Source organism: Monodelphis domestica, chromosome 2, assembly GCF_027887165.1.
Source record: "Monodelphis domestica isolate mMonDom1 chromosome 2, mMonDom1.pri, whole genome shotgun sequence".
NCBI lineage: Eukaryota > Metazoa > Chordata > Mammalia > Didelphimorphia > Didelphidae > Monodelphis > Monodelphis domestica.
In genome coordinates, this window is record NC_077228.1 from 122,190,011 (window position 1) to 122,208,999 (window position 18,989).

At 36.2% G+C, this 18,989-nt stretch overlaps 1 pseudogene; it reads right to left on the reverse strand.

The window, feature by feature from the left end:
- Positions 1 to 359: 359 nt before the first annotated feature.
- Positions 360 to 4,156, reverse strand: LOC100617973 (casein kinase II subunit beta-like; annotated as a pseudogene).
- Positions 4,157 to 18,989: the final 14,833 nt, after the last annotated feature.

Here is an 18,989-nt window from a genome sequence, read left to right on the forward strand (position 1 = left end):
CTATCTATCTATCTATCTATCTATCTATCTATCTTTACTCAGGATTGATATAGACATATATAGATATAGACTCAGGATATATATCTATCTGATTTACAGTTTTGGGGAAAATGCAGACTTCATTTTTCTTATGTTTAATGAAAACTGCCTTGAAATATTTGTAAACAGGAGCAAAAAATGAATAAACTTACACAAGGAAAAATGTAGCAAGTTCACTTTGCTGCATCAGAAACATTGACTGTTGGAAAAAATGAAAAATGGAAGACCATCATTCAGATCCTTTCCAAAAATTTAACCATTTGATGAAATGATTAGAGTTAAATGAGTCAAAGCAATTATTAAATCTTCATTGGCTTAGTTATTAGCACTTTGTAACCTATAGAGTTTACAATGTGTATAAGCTGTAGTTACAAACATTTTGTGTCATTAAAGCTCTCACAAAGAGACAGACAGACAGACAGAGACAGAGAGAGGGATCTGGGAATTGTCTACATACCATTAACAGTTGAATACTTTTTTTTAACTCCAATTTGAGCATTTTAGCTGCCATCTCAAAGCTGTTCTAGCTTGTTTTAGGGAAGATAGAACCCATGGAAATACCTCTTAAAATATTAGAAGTAATGCTCATTTTGGTTTTTTGCCCTTTCTTACATTTTATTTCATACTCCCACAATACCACCAAAATACCAACAAACCAGTAGAGATTCTGGAAAGGAGTTTTGGGGGGGTGTGTGGCTTGGGAGGTGAGAATGAGACCATAAATATTGAACTGTTGGGAAGTACTGAAATATTGGGAAAAGGGATAGGAAATATGTCAGCAGATGGTCCTGATGTTGTTGGATACCTGAAGGGGCAGTTGATATGTTATAGGGTGGATCATTTAAAGCCACAGAACCTGAGCCTAAATTGGTTGGCAGGCTGTTTGCATTCATTATGAGGAGCATATGGGTAAAGCCAGTGCCAAAGTAAGGATCATCCGTATGGTAGTGCCTGGACAATTTTGGTATATAAACATTCATGCACTTGGGACAGAACAGCTTTACTTTGGCAATATCTGGTGTGTATGACAATGGGCAACATGGGCTAATTTCTACCATGTACCCAGGAACTATAGCCAAAGTTTCCCTGTTGGTATTTTTTTTAACATCTGGGAAATGCCAGGGTTGGTGAAGATGTATCAGGCATGAATCAGCCTATACCAACTGCCTGTTCAATTAGATCACTCTGGTTGGGGTCATCATCTGATAACTCATCATGTTCCAAGCAGAAGTTCACACCTAATACCTGATTATAGTTGAACACCTGCTCATTGAGTGCTGTGAAGTTGAACTTGTCCTAGATACAATCCTCATTCACTTCAAAGAATTCATTGCTACCAAGTCCACAGAATCATCAGATCCAAGACTACTCTATCTGAGCTACTCATCTTTATGTCAGCTCTCAGTCCGGAGCTGAGGCAGGAGAAGGGAAAGTTTCTCACTGTGGGTAGGAATGTCAGCAACTAAAATCCTACAGCAAAGGCTTAGGACCCCATCAGACCCTACCATGACAGACAATAGCAATGCTCATTCTTTAACGGTATTTTCTAGTTTCTTTATTGTAGAATTTTTTTAAAAGCTAAATATAGTATGGACTTCTGTGCATGTATTCGGAGGTGTCAAAGAAGAAATATCATATAGCAGGAAAAACTTAAATCAGTTTTTTCTCCTGTGGATATATTAAATATTTTAGAATTGGAAACAGAGAATAATAGAATTCTTAAAAAAAAAAACAGAACTGGGGGCTCTGGTGTTACTATCTTGACATATTTTAAATACATTTGCTTTAATTTAAAAAATATATAGAACTAGCACAGAATTACTAGCAAAAAAAAGGAGGGATTTTTTTTTGTGGGGGAGTAGTAGGTGGATTTTAATTTTTTAAATTCAAAGATACTTTCTTTTACCAATTATGATACATTTTTTAAACTTATATGATCCAAATTGTCTATCTCCCTCCTTTCCCTCCCCCTCTCAGATATGGTAATTTGATCTGGATTATATGTTATGCAAAATATACTTTCATATTGGTCATTGTTGAAAGTGAATATTCATATAAAGCCCCAAACTCAAAATAAAATCATAAATAATATGGAAGATATTATGCTTTGATCTGTATCTGACTCCAATAATTCTTTCTCTGGAGGTAGATAGCATTATTTGTCCTAAATCCTTCAGAATTGTTAGTCACCTTATTAAAACCAATCCAAACAGAAACAGTTGAAAGTAGCCAACATTGACAGGGGAAGTCAGTGTGGTTTGGAGAAAATGATGTGAACCATTTAGACCCTAAAGAGGAGCTAGTTAAAGAAGTGTAGGATTTGGTTGGGTAGGAAGAAGAGGAGGAGAATGTATTGGGGTAGAGGACCAAAAGAACAGTGCCTAATTGTATAGAAGGCAGCAGGGATAAATATAGCTAGTGTATAGAGTAGTAAGGAGATCTGCTTGGCTAACATGAAGTGTTCAGAATGGAAGTTCTGACTATGATATAAGGACAAAAGGCATCAATCAATTTTTTTTTTTAAGAAATGAAATTCTAAAAAAAAAAAATTCCAGGACAAGGCACATTTTTAATTCTTCTATCCACGGACAAATTGTTCTGTATTTCTCTCTCATGTATACTCTACCAGGGCTGTGACCAATTTGAAAATACTAATTCTGACTGGGTTATGATCTGAGCCCCTTTAAACCACTCCTGTGGATGAATCTGGATTAAGCTTTACAAAAGGCATGAAGGGAATCCTAGGACTTGGCTTCCAACTCACAATAAATATTGCTTTAATACTATCAGGTCACAGAGCAGAATTTGTGTACAGTATATCCTTAAAAGATGTAACCCTTCCCCAGTACAGTCATGACAACCCACAAGCCAAACAGTTTTGTTTTGTTTTGTCCTCTCCTGAGTTGTACCAAGGAGATTCCAGAGTGTTCTGAATTTTTTATGTTTCGATTTTGGTTACTCCTACAGCATTCCTTTGGGGGATGTAGATATCTACATAGGCTCTCATTGAATTTAATTGCTGCCTGAACAACTGACTCCATGTTTCCTAGTCTATCCCTTTCCCTTCAAGTACAATCTAAATCAATGGAAGAAAAGAGGCTTTTTTTTTGTTTTGTTTTTCCCCTCAACACCTGGTTTGACACCCCAAACCTCAAAGGCCTCTATCATAGCATAATCTTTAGCTGTAAGAATCAAATCATTGTCTGTCTTTGAGGTCTCCCAGCCAGGGAGGGATGGAGCCAGCTGGCAAGTTGCAAAAGTTCTGTGGAATGCAGAATTCCAAGCAGTTACTTGCTCTGGTTCTCAGCTTTGACCTGGGAATAAAGAACAATATGAGACTCTCTCCTAAATAGTATTGTAGACATTAAATATTCAAGCAACACATCGAGGCTTCGAACCCTCAGAAATATATAACCCTTACAGAATGTTTAACACTATATCAGCTTTAAAAGTGAACTGATGGGGGCAGCTGGGTAGCTCAGTGGATTGAGAACCAGGCCAAGAGATGGGAGGTCCTAGGTTCAAATCTGACCTCAGACACTTCCCAGCTGTGTGACCCTGGGTAAGTCACTTGACCCCCATTGCCTAGCCCTTACCACTCTTCTGCCTTGGAGCCAATGCTCAGTATTGACTCCAAGACTGAAGGTAAGGGTTTAAAAAATAAAAGTGAACTGATAGTGGATAGTAGCACATAAATTATCTGGTTCCCCTGACTGAGTAGGGTGCTATATTTCAGACTCATCAGAAAGCATACTGTCACCATTCCTTCTTACCCCCACTACCACCTCCAGGACCTTAGTAGGCATTTTCATGCCTTATTTATTATTTAAACTTGTTACCTTTGAGCCTTATTCAGTATACCATCCAGAATTCCTCCTCAATTACATTTTGCAAATGGAAGGCTCAGGGCAAAAGGAGGCAGGGAAGTTTATTATAATTAGTAAGAAACGCCTATTTGGGGCTATGTGTTCTCTAGAATCCCACTTAGTAGCTCATTTTTGAATCCTCTTTTGGAAAAGGAATTTCTATTATATAATCATGAAAAACAAGCCCAACATGAGCTAACATGTTACAGTACCTCATGGTCCAAGGTGATTAATCCAGTCCCTAGTTTCATGGATGTAGATGAAAACATGGAGCAATAGAATCTGCCTTTTTGAGCATAAAGTCATGTTAGAGTCCACCTAGTGGACATGAAAACAGATCGTTCACAATTTCCTACTCGGTTCAAAGGTATTTGGGGATTTGATACTGATTAAAGAACTTCCTTATTTATTAGGGCCAATTAGTAAGAAAGTTCTTCTAGGTTAGAAATTAAGTATGGTTGATAAGAAGGATCTATCTATCCTGATTCTGTTGATGTGTTTGTTAGTTTTTTTTCTCATCTACTTCCCATCTTCTACTTTCTTTTTTTGTTCTTTGTTACAAGGGATGGATCCTTGGGGAGGGAAGAAGGAAAGGATAAATTTGGAAGGAAAGATTGATATAAAAAATGGGATATTGATAACATTTTAAAAGAGGGAAGTATCTGGTCAAAAGTATTGACAAATCATTTAAACAATGTCTCAATTTAGGTTTTTTTTTTTTTCACAGTTAGCTATTAGGATGATAAGAAGTTTATTTATTTGAAATTTATCTGAATCTCATAGATTAAAACCTAGGAGGCTCAGGAAAAGACTAATCCAATGAGACTAATTGAATGTATCCTAAGGTTCTGGGCTCAGATTGACTCATGGAATCCACTCATGTGACTGCTGCATTAGATGGGTGGTATTCCACACCAGACACACATTAGGCTTTGCTGCCTCCAGCAGGCAGGGATTTAACCCAAATTTCTATCATCCTCCTTTCAATGATGTGACATTGTTCAGTCTTCAGTGTTCGACCCTTCATGACTGTGTGGAATTTTCTTGAAAAAGATATCAGAGAGGTTTGCCATTTCCTTCTCCAGTAGATTAAGGCAAAAAAAGAGATTAAATGATTTTCCCAGTGTCACACAGTTTGAGTGTCTGAGGTTGTAATGAAATTCAGTTCTTCCTGACTCTGGAAGCCTGGAACTCTATCCAATGAGCTACTTCGATACTTGTTCTTTTGAACACTAAAGTGAAAATCCAAACACCTTAACTAATTAGTGACATAGCAGGGTGTAATGAAGTGTCTTGGAATCAGAGGACCTGAATCAAATCACTCAAATCTCTCTGTTCCTCTGTTTCTTCATCTGTAAAATTGAGATTATAATACTTGCATCATTTATCTCATGAGGTCACACATTACAAATTTGTTTTTTAATTGATTTTATTTTAAAACATTTTTTCTATGGTTACATGATTCATGTTTCTCTCTTCACTCATCCCTACCCCCTCCTGGGGTTGACAATCAGTTCCACTGGGTTATACATAAATATATTATCACTAGAACTCATTTCAATATTATTCATTTTTATAAAAAAGCAGTTCTTTAAAACCAAAACCCCAAATCACATACTCATATAAACAAGTGATGAATCACATATTTTCTTCTGGATTTCTACTCCCACAGTTCTTTCTCTAGAACACACATTATAAATCTTAAATTGTGATGAATAATATGAATTTCTTGCTAGAAGAGATCTTGAAGATCATTTGGTCTAACTCGCTAATTGTATTTCTTAAAATTATTTTTGATACTTATTTTTTATAACACAATAATTACTGGATATACTACTTCCTCACACACTGAACCTACATTTGTGACAAGGAAAGACAATCAAACCAATCAAACCAACCCAGCCAAGTCTCAATGTGTATTCAACATTTTCCATCATTAGGTTTCTTTTTGCAATTAGCTATTAGGATGATAAGAAGTTTATTTATTTGATATTTGTCTGAATCTCATAGATTAAAACCTAGGAAGCTCAGGAAAAGACTCTCAGTAGGAGAATTCACTCATTTGTTCTCCTCAACCCAGCTTGGTTCTTATAATTATTCAGAGCTCAACTTGCTTTTACTATTCTCATTTAATTATCATCGCTATTGGGTATATAATTTCTTTAGTTCTACTCTTTTTTCCCCATTCTATCTCACTTTGTACATTTTCCCATTTCTCTGAATTCTTCATATTCTCTGCTCTTTATGGATAAGGAACAATAATATTTAATTATATCCATATATCATAATTTTAGAGTCATTTCCAAAAAAATAGATATTTGTGTTTTTGCCACCAAAGAAAGTGATACTTTAAAATATGTTGGGGAATAATGACCCCTTTGATGTTTCTGATCTTCTTGTATTATATGTCATAGTTGTACTAGTGGGGTATCAGGAACCAAAGCTTGAAAGGTCTAAGAGAGGGAGGAAACAGATAAATAAAAGCACCACTTCCTCTCCCAGGCAGAGCTGCCCAAGGGAAGGTGAGATTGGATCAATGTCCAGAGCTGAAAGGTAAAGAGGAAATCCCCTTTAGTCTCTGGTTTCTGTTTTCTTCCCTGGATGGATATTATCTTGATCCCCTTAGTACATTTGAATAATGAGATATTCAGTTCTTCTGAATTAATAAGGTCTATTTATTGTTTTGATATTCAGGAATATGATTAGGGAAGAGGGAAAAACAGGAAGTTCCTAATTCAATTTCAACCTAAATTCCCTTTAGGGGTTGAGGGTTCAGGTCTGGGGACCTAAGTCCCTGAGGATATTGTGGAATCAGGCTGGTGTAATTTCCTAATATAGAGAGATACAGTTATTGAAGATATCAATGGAAAATCTTGGGTGATAGTCTCTTATCTTTCCCAAAGGTAAAAAAGTCTCTATCCTGCACTATTGAGGAAGGATGGCTAATCTGATTTCTTCTGATCGATGAGGGATCATGGCAGTTTAAGCTCAGCGAGCTGCTCTTTCAGTTCAGAAGAAAGAACCCCTTTCCAACTGCCCATCTGCTTTTCTTCACTAGAGGTTCTAGGACCCCTCCTCCCCCCAGCAAAGTTCCATTTTCTTCCTGCATAAGGTTTCCTTGTAAATCAAGTCCTTGCAATGCATTCTGTACCTCTCTCATCCACATAGTTACATTGCCAGGTATGAATGTTTGATAAGGACACAAAGAGGCCCAGAAAACTTAACTACCTTGTCCAAGATTACTCTTGTACTAAATATCAGTCAAAATTTGAATAGTTCTAAATTAAGCATTCCTATGCCCACACTGATCTATTCCCTACTGCTCTGTTATTTATTAATGCCTCAAAAAAAAATTCATCTTGAGTAATCCAAATCACTTCAGATGAACAGCTAAGAAGCAGCATATAGTATAAGACAATGCTGAATTTGAAGTCAAAACAAACAACTTGGGCTCAAATTCTATTTCTGAAATATAGTAGTTGTGTGATCAAGAACAAATCATTTTACCTCTCAGTGCCCCAAGACAATTCTCTAAACCTATAAATTACAGATAAATTGTATCATCTGAAAGGTGGGAGGAGTTTCTGCTGTAGGAGCCCAGGGAGCTCTGGCAAAAAAAAAAAATCACCTGATGGCCAACATTCCAGAAGAGAGCTGCTCAGGAAATAGCTAGTTGGTAAACTCTGCTTCATAGAACCTGCCAGAGCTTGTGCTTGCTCTCTCTCTCTCTCTCTCTCTCTCTCTCTCTCTCTCTCTCTCTCTCTCTCTCTCTCTCTCTCTCTCTCTCTCTCTCTCTTCACCCCTCTCTCCTTGTCTTCCTCTCCCCCTCTCCTTCTCTCCCTCCTTTTCTCTCTTTTTCTCTCCTCCCTTCTTTCTTTTCCCTCTTTCCCCTTCCTCCTCTTCCTTCCCTTTTCTCCTTTTTTTTTCCCTTTCTCTCTCCTTCCTCTATACTTCTTAACCTCTCAATTATAGGGAAGAAGAGGAGGTGAATACCATAGTCCAATTTCTGGTGTGGAACAGAAAGGAAAAAGCAGTTTGGCCAGGAAGGAATCATTTCTAGAATGTTAACAGTTAATCAGAGAACCATCTCATAGTCAGGTCATTTTATATGAAAATTAAGGTTCAGAGAAATGAATCACTAAACATTACTTAGATGGATCATGGCAAAAATCAAACCTACAGCCTGGGTCTTCTGACTCCCAGAAGTCACTAACTTTCTACTCCTAAGGCTTCCTCCAAAAGAGTAGTATTATAATAATAAACAGAAGTATTACCTGGGAGTGGGAGGTGGGGTGGGCCTGGGGCTCAGATACTAAAGGGTGTCTTCAGTGGATTGCTGAACAGTTGGTTGGAGCTATTTGTTCTCAATTAACAAAAGATAAGAAGGACCCTTTCAAAAAAATTTGCCTGGAGGTTTAGAATTTAAATTTACTTCCCTAATCTCTTTCTTCCTTTGCCAAGCAAGTAAGGATACATTCTCCCTGTTACCTTTACTCATCTAACTTGGTAGTGTTTCTAAATTCTCTCACATTTCTGTTCAATTAAATTCAAGCCAATATCATGCTGTACTGGTGAATTAAAACTTCAAATCTATTCAAATGTTGGTGTGAATATTTGATCTACTTTTTCCTTCCCCTTAGTAATAGAACATAGTAGATACTTAATAGATACTTATTCCTTCCCTTTCCTATAAAGGGAGAGAAAAAGGAGTTAGCACTCATTGGTGGAAGCTCTAGAATATTGGGGATTCAAGCATGACTCACAAAAATTATTGCCCAAAATACTCCATTATGAATCTAGGGAAATGTAGTAAGGGGATTCAGACTCAATGTTTTCAGTGAGATCTTTGTTATATGGCATTTTCCCAGAACCACAAAATCTGAGTTGGAAAGAACATGATAGGCCATTTTCTTTCTGAATCATAGTTTCTTCCTCTTCAAAATGAGGGGATTTGACCAGAACACTGGATGACAGTGGGAACTAGAAGGGACTTTAGAGATCATCTAATTTAGTTCCTTCACTTTAGAGATGAAGAAACAGAGATAAAGATAATTGTAACTTGATTCAAAGGTCTCTTATGCTTTAAAAGCCTATGACTCATTCTCTGAGATAAGGGAATTAGTATTGGTATAATGTTCTTCTCTCCCAGAGTTAATAGCTCTTTGGTGGCCTGTGGCCTCTGAAAATTCTTAATTGCTATTATCTTATTTTATTTTATCAAGTTAGTCATATTTTAGGATGTTCAGATATGTGCCCCAATGGCAATGAAAATTACTATTGAATTGCTATTGAAAGAAAGAAAAAGGCAGTTTCAGCTTAAGTTACGATATGCGATGATATAGATGGTCATCTCCTTGAGCAAATTTGTTCTGGGTCTTGGCTCTGCCATCATTTTATTTTGGAATCTTGAATTTAGACAAGAAACTCCTTTTCTTTGGCTCCAGTTGGAAGTTGAGAAACAGAGAATACAATGAACACAGAGCTGTAATAAGACAATAATGTTTGGGGTAAAAAAAATGCAAGATAAGCTTTCTCCAGGTAAGATACCAAAATGGTTGTGTTTTCACATGAAGTGATTTTTAAGAAAACGATTGCTTCAGAATATAAGAGAAGATATTTCTCAGAAGTTATAGATTTCCAGTGATAACCTACTTTAACCAAACACATAACCTTTTTTTGTAGCCTGCCCCCCCCTTAGCAATGGCTATCTCTTTAAAAAGAGCCAAAAGATGACAGAAGAATATCATATCACCTTATGATTTTGTTCATTGATTCTAATTCAATTCTTATTTTTAACCATTAGATGTATTTATGATCAATCATCTTTTAAAAGTATTTATAATTTCTATTAGCAGGCTACCCAAAGAGGGAGTATTTTCTATATTTCCAAAGTCAAGGATACTTATTATCTGCAAACATATACTTTCCAATTCCTCCTGTCTTATAAGCCAACAGAGAAAATGAGAGAAAATTTAAGAGAACACAGAGAAAAGAAATAGAAGCATATTCAAGTAGAAAGCTGCTTTAAAAATCTTCCTAATGTAGAGGGAATCACCTAGTGGCAGGAATAGAAAAAGACTTTTAAAAAGTTTATGATCTCTTTTTAGTTCAGCTCACAAGACTATGTGGTGCCAGTATCTTTCTTAAAAGATTAAATAACTTAAGGTTTTAGAATACTTAATCTTTTCTCTCTCAATTGTTTCATAATCTTTTATTGTACAACTAGAAGTTTAATTAATCGTTGTGTAAAAGCATTAATAGCAATAGCTTACAGTTCTATGAATAGTTGATAGTTTGAATATATGATAGTTTGACAAGCCATATGTGAGTGATAAATGCCCCAGTCTCTTTGTTCACCCACCTTTTGTTTTACAGAGATGCTTAGATTGATCCTGGATTATGTTTAGAACTTTATCTTGCTCTTTCTCCTTCTCCTCCCCCACCTCCCTCTCTCTTCCCACTCCAATCCCTGACCTAATTAAACTATTAAACAGTAGGTTTCTCTCAATTGTTCTCCACCCCACCCCCCTTAATTGTTCTCTGTCTTTTGACATACTGATCATGAGTTTGCCTGTCTTTCTCATTCTTCTAATATTTTTAAACCACAATTTAGTAGGCAGGCAAAATTCTTGCACAAATCCCAGTGGCATCATACACATGCTCCAGAGAGAGATTATGTGTTGGCTCAATGATGCTACTTTTTCTGACATGGCTGTTTTTGGCATATTTAAGAAGATGCTAGCTAGGGAATTCCATGGATAATGAAATAAGGCTCTAGATTTCTGTGATGACTTGAAGTATTTGAGTTAACTTACTCTCAAAATCTCTATCTTAATTAAAGTAGATTATGGCAGAGAAACCATTTTCTCTCATAATATTTTGGTCACTAGTGTCCAAAATAGCTACAAAATTACAGAAATCCTATGATTCTATGTATGGGAGGGAGGAAAGGTCTATAAATATTGGGTGGTCAGTTAGCACAAGAATATTGTCCATATACTTTTGTTGTTGTTGTTGAACGAATTTTCTCCTACTTTATTTGCCTTTGCCGGCTTTATCTTTTCTTAAAAAGTTTTAAATTGGATTTTTTCCAATTACATGTAAAAATAACTTTTAACATTCATTTTTTAAAACTTTGAATTCCAAATTCTGGCTCCCCCTCCCTCCCTTCCTATCTCTTTGAGAAGGCAAGCAATTTGACATTGATCATCTATGTCCAGTCATGTTTATATATTTCTGATTCCTTTTCAAAGTGAAATCCTTGTACACAGCCTCCAAGAAGTTACTAGTGAGTCAGTAAGCATTGAGTCCCAATTTTGTGCCAAGCACTATGCTAAACACCAGGTATACAAATAGAAATTTAAAATGAGAATAATCCTTACCTTCAAGGAGTTTACAATCTAATGGGAGAAGACGACACACAAAGAAGCTGAAAGCTGAGGGATGTGGTTCATGAAGATATTCAAAATGAGGGATGGTGGAAGGTTCCAAAAAAGTCCAAGAGCAATGTAGCTGGTGGGAATTGTGGAGAAAAACTGTGCCAAGCCTGTTCCTTAAATAAAAGCCCTGCAGTCCATGGCCCTGCCCTCTAATATAAGAGGCAGACAGAGGGTACTGACAAGATGTGAATACCAGGCAGATGCAATCTATTTAGTACTTACTGGCAAGAATGGACTAACTACCTCCAAGGATGTGTAAATTGCTTAATACTTTGGCAGCTGTATTTCTTTCAAGCCGAGAAAAAGGGACAGGAGCATGAGAGTCAGTATGGGAAATCAGTGTGTTACAGGATGAATTTTTAAAGTTCTCTCGTGGATGTAGTAGTGAACACCTGCCATCCCAGTTACCTGGAAGGCCAAACTGTTCAATTCTGCGCTGTTGTGGACTACAGTGGATTAGCATCAAAATCGTCCAGTGGGTGCTGGGGAGCCACCAGGTTGTCTAAGGAGGGGAGAATCCACCCAGGTTGGAAATGGAGTAAGTCAAAGCCCCTATTCCGATCAGTGATAGTGGGAATGGCCTATGAGAATTCCAGTCTGGATGAATAGTGAAATTTAGCCTTTAAAAAAGAAATAAAATCTTTTTGGAGAAGTATGAAAGGAGACTTGGAAAGACTTGTCTAGAGACTTTTTGTTTTTCTTAGCAAAGAAATTTACTAAGATAATACAGTGAAAATGGTAGTTATAAAATATTTAACATCATCAGCACCATAAACCCAGGACCCACTCTCCTGAGCAAGCAGAAGGCCAGAAAGACCTAGAACAACAGGCTTTGCTCATGCTAGTTAGTACCTTTTGAATGAACTCCAGTTCCAGCTAAGTAGCCATAGTCAACAATTATGCGCCTCTGGGCTTGGGATCAGAAAGATTCATCTTTCTGATTTCAGATCCATCTTCAGCTAGAGAACAGAAAACTACCTATATGACCCTGGGAAAGTCACTTTACTCTATTTGCCTCAGTTTCCTCATTTATAAAAATGAGCTGGAGAAGGAAATGGCAAACTACTCCAGTATCTTTGCCAAGAAAACCCCAGATTGAGTCACAGAAGGTCAGACCTGACTGAAAACAACTGAACAACAAGCCATAGTCTAGACAGAGATGATAGTCTATCTCTTCATCACATTCTTAGAAGCCCTGAACCAAGTACAGAATGTCTGTGTGTGATCCAAATTGCAGAGCAGGCATGTTATGAGGTTTTTCTGGAAGTAGGCGAGAATTGAAGTTATCATCACTATTAAATCATGGCTCTACCGGTCTTTCATCTAAATATTTCATCACTTTCCTGGGTTTCCTTGGAGGAGTAGACCTTAATATATGATGCTCCTAACCCTTCAGGGGTGGTTCTCAAACTGTGGTCTGGAGACCCCTGAGGGTCTTCAAGACCTTTCAGGAAGTCAGAGTAGTCAAAACTATTTTCATAATAATACTAAGATGTTTTAATTTCTAAAATGGTATGTATGTGTTTGTGTATCCCATATAAACAAAAACTGGGGGGGGGGGATTCTCAATCATTTTAAGAATGTAAAGACTAACAACTAACCGAAGTCATATGATTATCTCAACAGATGCAGAAAAGCTTTTGACAAAATACAAGACCTCTTCGTATGAAAAACACTAGACAACATTGGAATATATGGGACTTTTTCTTTTTTTTTTAACCCTTACTTTCATTTTAGAACTAATATTTTTATTAGTTCCAAGGCAGAAGAGCAGTAAAGGCTAGGCAATGGGGGATAGGTGACTTGTCCAGAGTCACACAGTTGGGAAGTGTCCAAGGCCAGATTTTAACCCAAGTTTTCCCATCTCTAGTCCTGGCTCTCAATCTACTGTGCTATTTAGCTGCTCCTAGAACATTTCTTTTTTTGTAAAGATATTTTATTTTCCCAATTACATGTAATAATTTTCCATGTTAGTTTTCTAAAGCTATATAATCCAAATTGTCTTTCTCCCACCCTTCCTTCAAAACATTTCTTAAAATGATAAAGAACATCTTTCTAAAACCATTAGCAAGCATTATCTGTAATGAAGATAAGCCAGAAGCCTTCCCACTAAGATCAAGAATAAAGGATGTACATTATCACCACTACTATCCAATATTGTACTAGAAATGCTAGTGATAGCAATAAGAAGAAATTGAAGGAATTAGAATAGGCAAAGAGGAAATAAAGCTATCATTTTTTGCAGATAATGATAGTGTACTTAGAGAATCCTGGAGAATCAGCCAAAAAACATACAAAAACAATTAACAACTAGCAAAGTTGCAGGATATAAAATAAACCCACATAAATCATCAGTATTTCTCTATACTACCAATAAAGTCCAACAGCAAGAATATATGAGGAACAGGTCTTGACAAGATGATGAACTCCTCTGATAAGCCCATATAATGAAATTGAAAAAAATTGAGTTAAGTTTCATGTTCCTAGCTTTAACTTCATCTCCCCATATCCACATCAGCAGGACATGATGAGGAACACTTGGTAGGTTAGTGCTTTAAGAGCCTAACAGTGAAGTTGCTTTCACTTTGATTGGTTAAAACACCTGTGAATGATTGGGGTAATGAGGCATTGTAAAATGCCTTTGGATAAGATGGCTCTCCTGACTAGATTATAACTCTCTGAGGGAAAACCCTGATTCATATTAGGGACTAAGATTCAAGGGAGCCTGGCATACTCCCATTCCTTGTACTAGCTGACTGTAACTGGCTTGTGGGTATCCATTCTCTGGAAAATGAAAAAAAAGAGCCTTTGCCACATTAATGCTGAATTCAAGATTCTTTTGAGTAGAGGGTTGTTCCTCTCAAAATAGAAATAGAAATCCTATCTAAGATAGCTGTAGATGGGGGCAGCTGGGTGGCTCAGTGGCTCAGTGGCTTGAGATCCAGGCCCAGAGATGGGAGGTTCTGGGTTCAAATCTGACCTAAGATACTTCCCAGCTGTGTTACCCTGGGCAAGTCACTTAACCCTCATTGCCTAGCCCTTACCACTCTTCTGCCTTAGAACCAATATATAGTATTGATTCTAAAATGGAAGGTAAGGGTTTTATAAAAATTAAAAAAAAATAGCTGTAGACAATATAAAATACCTGGGAGACCACCTCTGTAGACAAATTTAGGAATCACAGAAACAAAACAATTCACACAAATAAAGTCAGATTTAAACAAATGGAAAAACATTAATTGTTCATGGGTAGGTCAAGCCAATATAATAAAATAAAAAATTTTACCTAAATTAATTTATTCAATGACAAAATAATCAAATAAGCACAAAAATATTTTATAGAGCTAGGAAAAATAATAAAATTTATCTAGAAGAACCAAAAGCCAAGAATATTAAGGAAATTAATAAAAGAATATGAAGGAAAGTGGTTAGCTGTACTTGATCTTAAAATGTATTATAAAGCAGCAACCATCAAAACAATTTGGTACTGGTCAAGAAATAGAGTGGTGGATCAATGGAACAGATTAAACACTCTACACAGCAGCAAATGACCACAGTAACCTAGTGTTTGACAAAACCAAAGATCCAAGCTTTTGGAAGAAGGACTTAATATTTGACAAAAACTGCTAGGAAAAGTAGTCAAAATTGATATATGATTTAGAAATAAGGAGAGATAACATGAACAAATAAGGGAAGAACAAAATAGTTTACTGTCAGATCAATGGAAAAGGGAAGAATTTATCACCAAACAACATAAAGAACATTATGAGATGTAAAATAATTTTGACTACATTAAGTTTAGAAGTTTTTATACAAACAAAAACAATGCAACCAAGATTAGAAGGTAAACAACAAACTTGGAAAAAATCTTTACAGCAAATGTCTTTGACAAAGGCCTCATTCCTCAAATGTATATAGAGCTGAGTCAAATTTATAAGAATACTAAGCATTTTCTAAATGACAAATGGTGAAAGGACACGAACAGGCAATTCTCAGATGAAATGAAAACTATTTTTAGTCACATAAAAATGCTCCAAATAACTATTAATTAGAGAAGTGCAAATTAAAGCCACTCTGAGTTACTATCTTATACCTATCAGACTGACTAATAGGACAAAAAAAGGAGAATGATAAATGTTGGAGGGGATATGGAAAAATTGGGACACTAATACATTGTTGGTGGAGCTGTGAACTGAAACAAAGATTCTGGAAAGGAATCTGGAACCATGCCCACAGGACCATCCAACTGTGCATACTCCTACTAGGTCTGTATCTCAAAGAGATTAAAAATAGGGGGAAATATTTATAGTATTTCTTTTTTTGGTGGCAAAAACCTGGAAACTAAAGGGAAGTCTATCAATTGGGAATGGCTGAACAAGTTATATTATATGGTTGTAATGGAACACTATTATACCATAAGAAATGATGAACAAGATCACAAAAAACCTGGAAAGATTTATAGGAAGTACAGTACCAGAAGAACATTATACACAGTAAAGATAGTGTACAATGATCAATGCTGAAAGACAACTATTATCAGCGAAGCAAGAATTCAAGACAACAACTTTGAGGGACTCATGATGAAAAAGAGCATATTTACTGTTATTAAAGCAACTGATAGTCTGAATGCAAACTGAAACATACCTTTCTTCATTTTATTTGCTACATGAATTTTTCTCTAGCTTAAGCAATATGTGTCTTGTTTCACAAGACGATGAATATGGAAATAGGTATTATATGATATCACATGTACAACCTATATCAAATTACCTGTTGTCGTGGGGGGAGAGTAGGAAGAGCACATATCATAAAATGTCAGAAAATTATTATTAAAATTTTTTTAATTTTTAAAAATTTAAAAAAATTTAAATTAAAAAAATTTTAAATCATTATGAAATTAAATAAATAATGATAACTAATAAAATTATTATTAAAATTGTATTGATGTATATAATCTGGAAAAATTTTTAAATATTTTTGAAAAAAAAGGAATGTAAAGAACTCCTCATTATAGAAGGTTTGAGAATGACTGCCCTGTTACTATTAGAAACAGCTAGATGACCCTGAGGTCTTGGACCCTGACTCAGAGAGACCTGAGTTAGTACACAGTTGCTAGCTATGTGACTCTAGGAAAATCCCTTAATTTCTCTCTACTTCAGTTTCTTCGTTTGTTAAATGAAGATAATAATAACACCTCCTTCTTAAGATTGTTTTGAGATAAAATCAGATATTTGTAAAGTGCTTTTCAAGCCTTAAGTCCTTTTTAGATACTAATTATTATTACTAGTATTATCATTATTATCATTCTTTGAGATTACACATTTTTTCTTCTCCTGCTACTTTTTAAAATTATTTTTTCCCCTTTATCCTTTCTCTTCTAGAAACCAGGGAAAGAATAGCTTAAGAAGATGGTGTCTGTGACTACAAAGTAGTAATTATAAAAACTACTGAATATTTTATTTGTTTTGATACTTGATTTAAAAAAAGAAAATAAATAAGAATACTGAGGTTTTCAAACATATTAAATATATTATTTGACTAAGCAGCATTTTCCCTTATATCATCTTCTGGACCTGACATTCAGAGAGAGAGACCAGAAAGATCCAGAAAAAAACAAAAGCCTTGCTTTTACTAGTTAGTATCTTTTGAAAGGACTCCAGTTACAGCAAATATGCAAAATACACAAAACTGAGGGGAATAGAGGATCTCTACCTGAACAGATTAAATTTCCAAAAAAAGATTTCAAAAGTCTAGAAATTTGGGTTTAATTTAATACAAATGAAATTAAGAATAAATATCACTGTCAAACACTAGGTGTCACTGGTGAATAAGACAAGATGATGTACCAGGTATTGTTCTGAGCTGAATGCTTGAAAGGACAACTTGGTTCTTCTCCCTTTAAATGGGTGGAACTTCCCTAACAGGTTGCTTCCTTTTAGAATTCTATCTTTTCCTTTCCATACAGCTCACTCTCTCTACTTTTTTTTTTTTGGAGCCATGGCTTTATTTTCACATATGGCCAGCCAAATCACCATAGCCAGGGAAAAAAGGGGGAAGAGGAATAATTTTGCTTCTTAGATATTCCTGTGTGTTTGTTTGTTTTTTTTTTTTTACTTTACCTTCTGTCTTAGAATTTATGCTCTGTGTTTGTTCCAAAGGCAGAAGAGTAGTAAGGGATAAACAGTTGGGGTTAAGTGACTTGCCCAGGGTAATATTGCTAGGAAGGGTTTGAGGCCAGTTTTAAAAACCTGCTCCTCCTGATTCCAGGTCTGGCTCTCTTATTCATTGAGCCCCCTATCTACCCCATCCCTGGGTTTTAAAAAAAGATTTCTTTTGGCTAGTCTTATAACAGTCCAATAGTCCTTCTCTCTCATTCCAGCCACACACACACACACACACACACACACACACACACACACACACACGTCCACAAATTTTTTTTTTTTAAGTGTCCAAATTACTTTAAGTCAGGGATGGGCTGGAACCAGTTCATACTGGCTCCCTTGAGATGATTATTCAATTTTCAGGGAGAGCATTTAAGCAAATGTTATCCATCAGGGCTTGATTTATTGTTTTGTTGCTTTCTCCACTTAAAAAAGGGATGGTGAAAATGTTAATAACATAGATTAAACTTTGTTACAAGGGAATCACTTTAAAAGACTGATATATATTAATTTAAGGTCGCCAAGGAATCAGCAATGTAATTCCTAAATGAAAACTTAAGTCAGCCGTCAATCTTTTATGGAGTTTAATTACAATAGGAGGAAGTAATTAGAGATAGAGAGAGAGAAAAGGGAGAGAAGGAAATAGGGCTTAAATACCCCTTCTGTTTAGGCTGGGCCAAAAGGCCCAAGCCCTTAGATAGCTGGGGCAAAGAAAAGAGATCAGTCCCTATTACTCACGTGACCAAAATGGAGAAACAGTCTCAGAGGCCCCCACCTTCAGCTTCCTTTAGAGCAAGCTTCTCAGAGCCCACACGAACCACACCGACCAACTACTCAACCCCCCCTGGAGTCTTCAGACCCCCTATCTTTAAGGAAACCCTCCAAGTTGCCTCCCCTCAGTCCTCACATCTACCAATCACTGTTCATCAATTTCCCTGTGCCAATGGAGGCTCTAGCTTAACCCAGGACCGCCCAGAGGTTTCTGGCTTTTGCACATGTCTGTTGAAGGTCATATTTTCAAATGATTAAATCTTTGCTCCTTTGCTACAGCCCTTTCTAAATCCTGTAGAGATTGGAATAATTAAATTTTGATCTAGGCTGCAGCCCTTACTCAATCCTGTTAGGACTGGATAGGGTGGAGATTTATTCCAAGTATTTCCATTGTATCAATTCTAAAATCAATCATGACTGAAAGAAATTCCTGTTCTATGCTTAAGCATAGGTCAAAGTCCTTTCCATTGTTCAGCAAAGGGTTTCTGTCCTAAAGTAATCTTAAGAAGGGAAGAGAAGGAACCTCCCATGCCAATGGGGTTCCCATTCCAATAGACTATCAGTAAGAAATTTTCCAAGTATGAAATATCCCAATGGTGAAATTTCCAACATTTATAAGTCTAAGGAAATTTGAGGTTTACAACTTAAAAGTGTGTCATGAGTTTTTGGAGAGTTAATTAAACATTTGCCAGTACAATCCTGATTCAGGA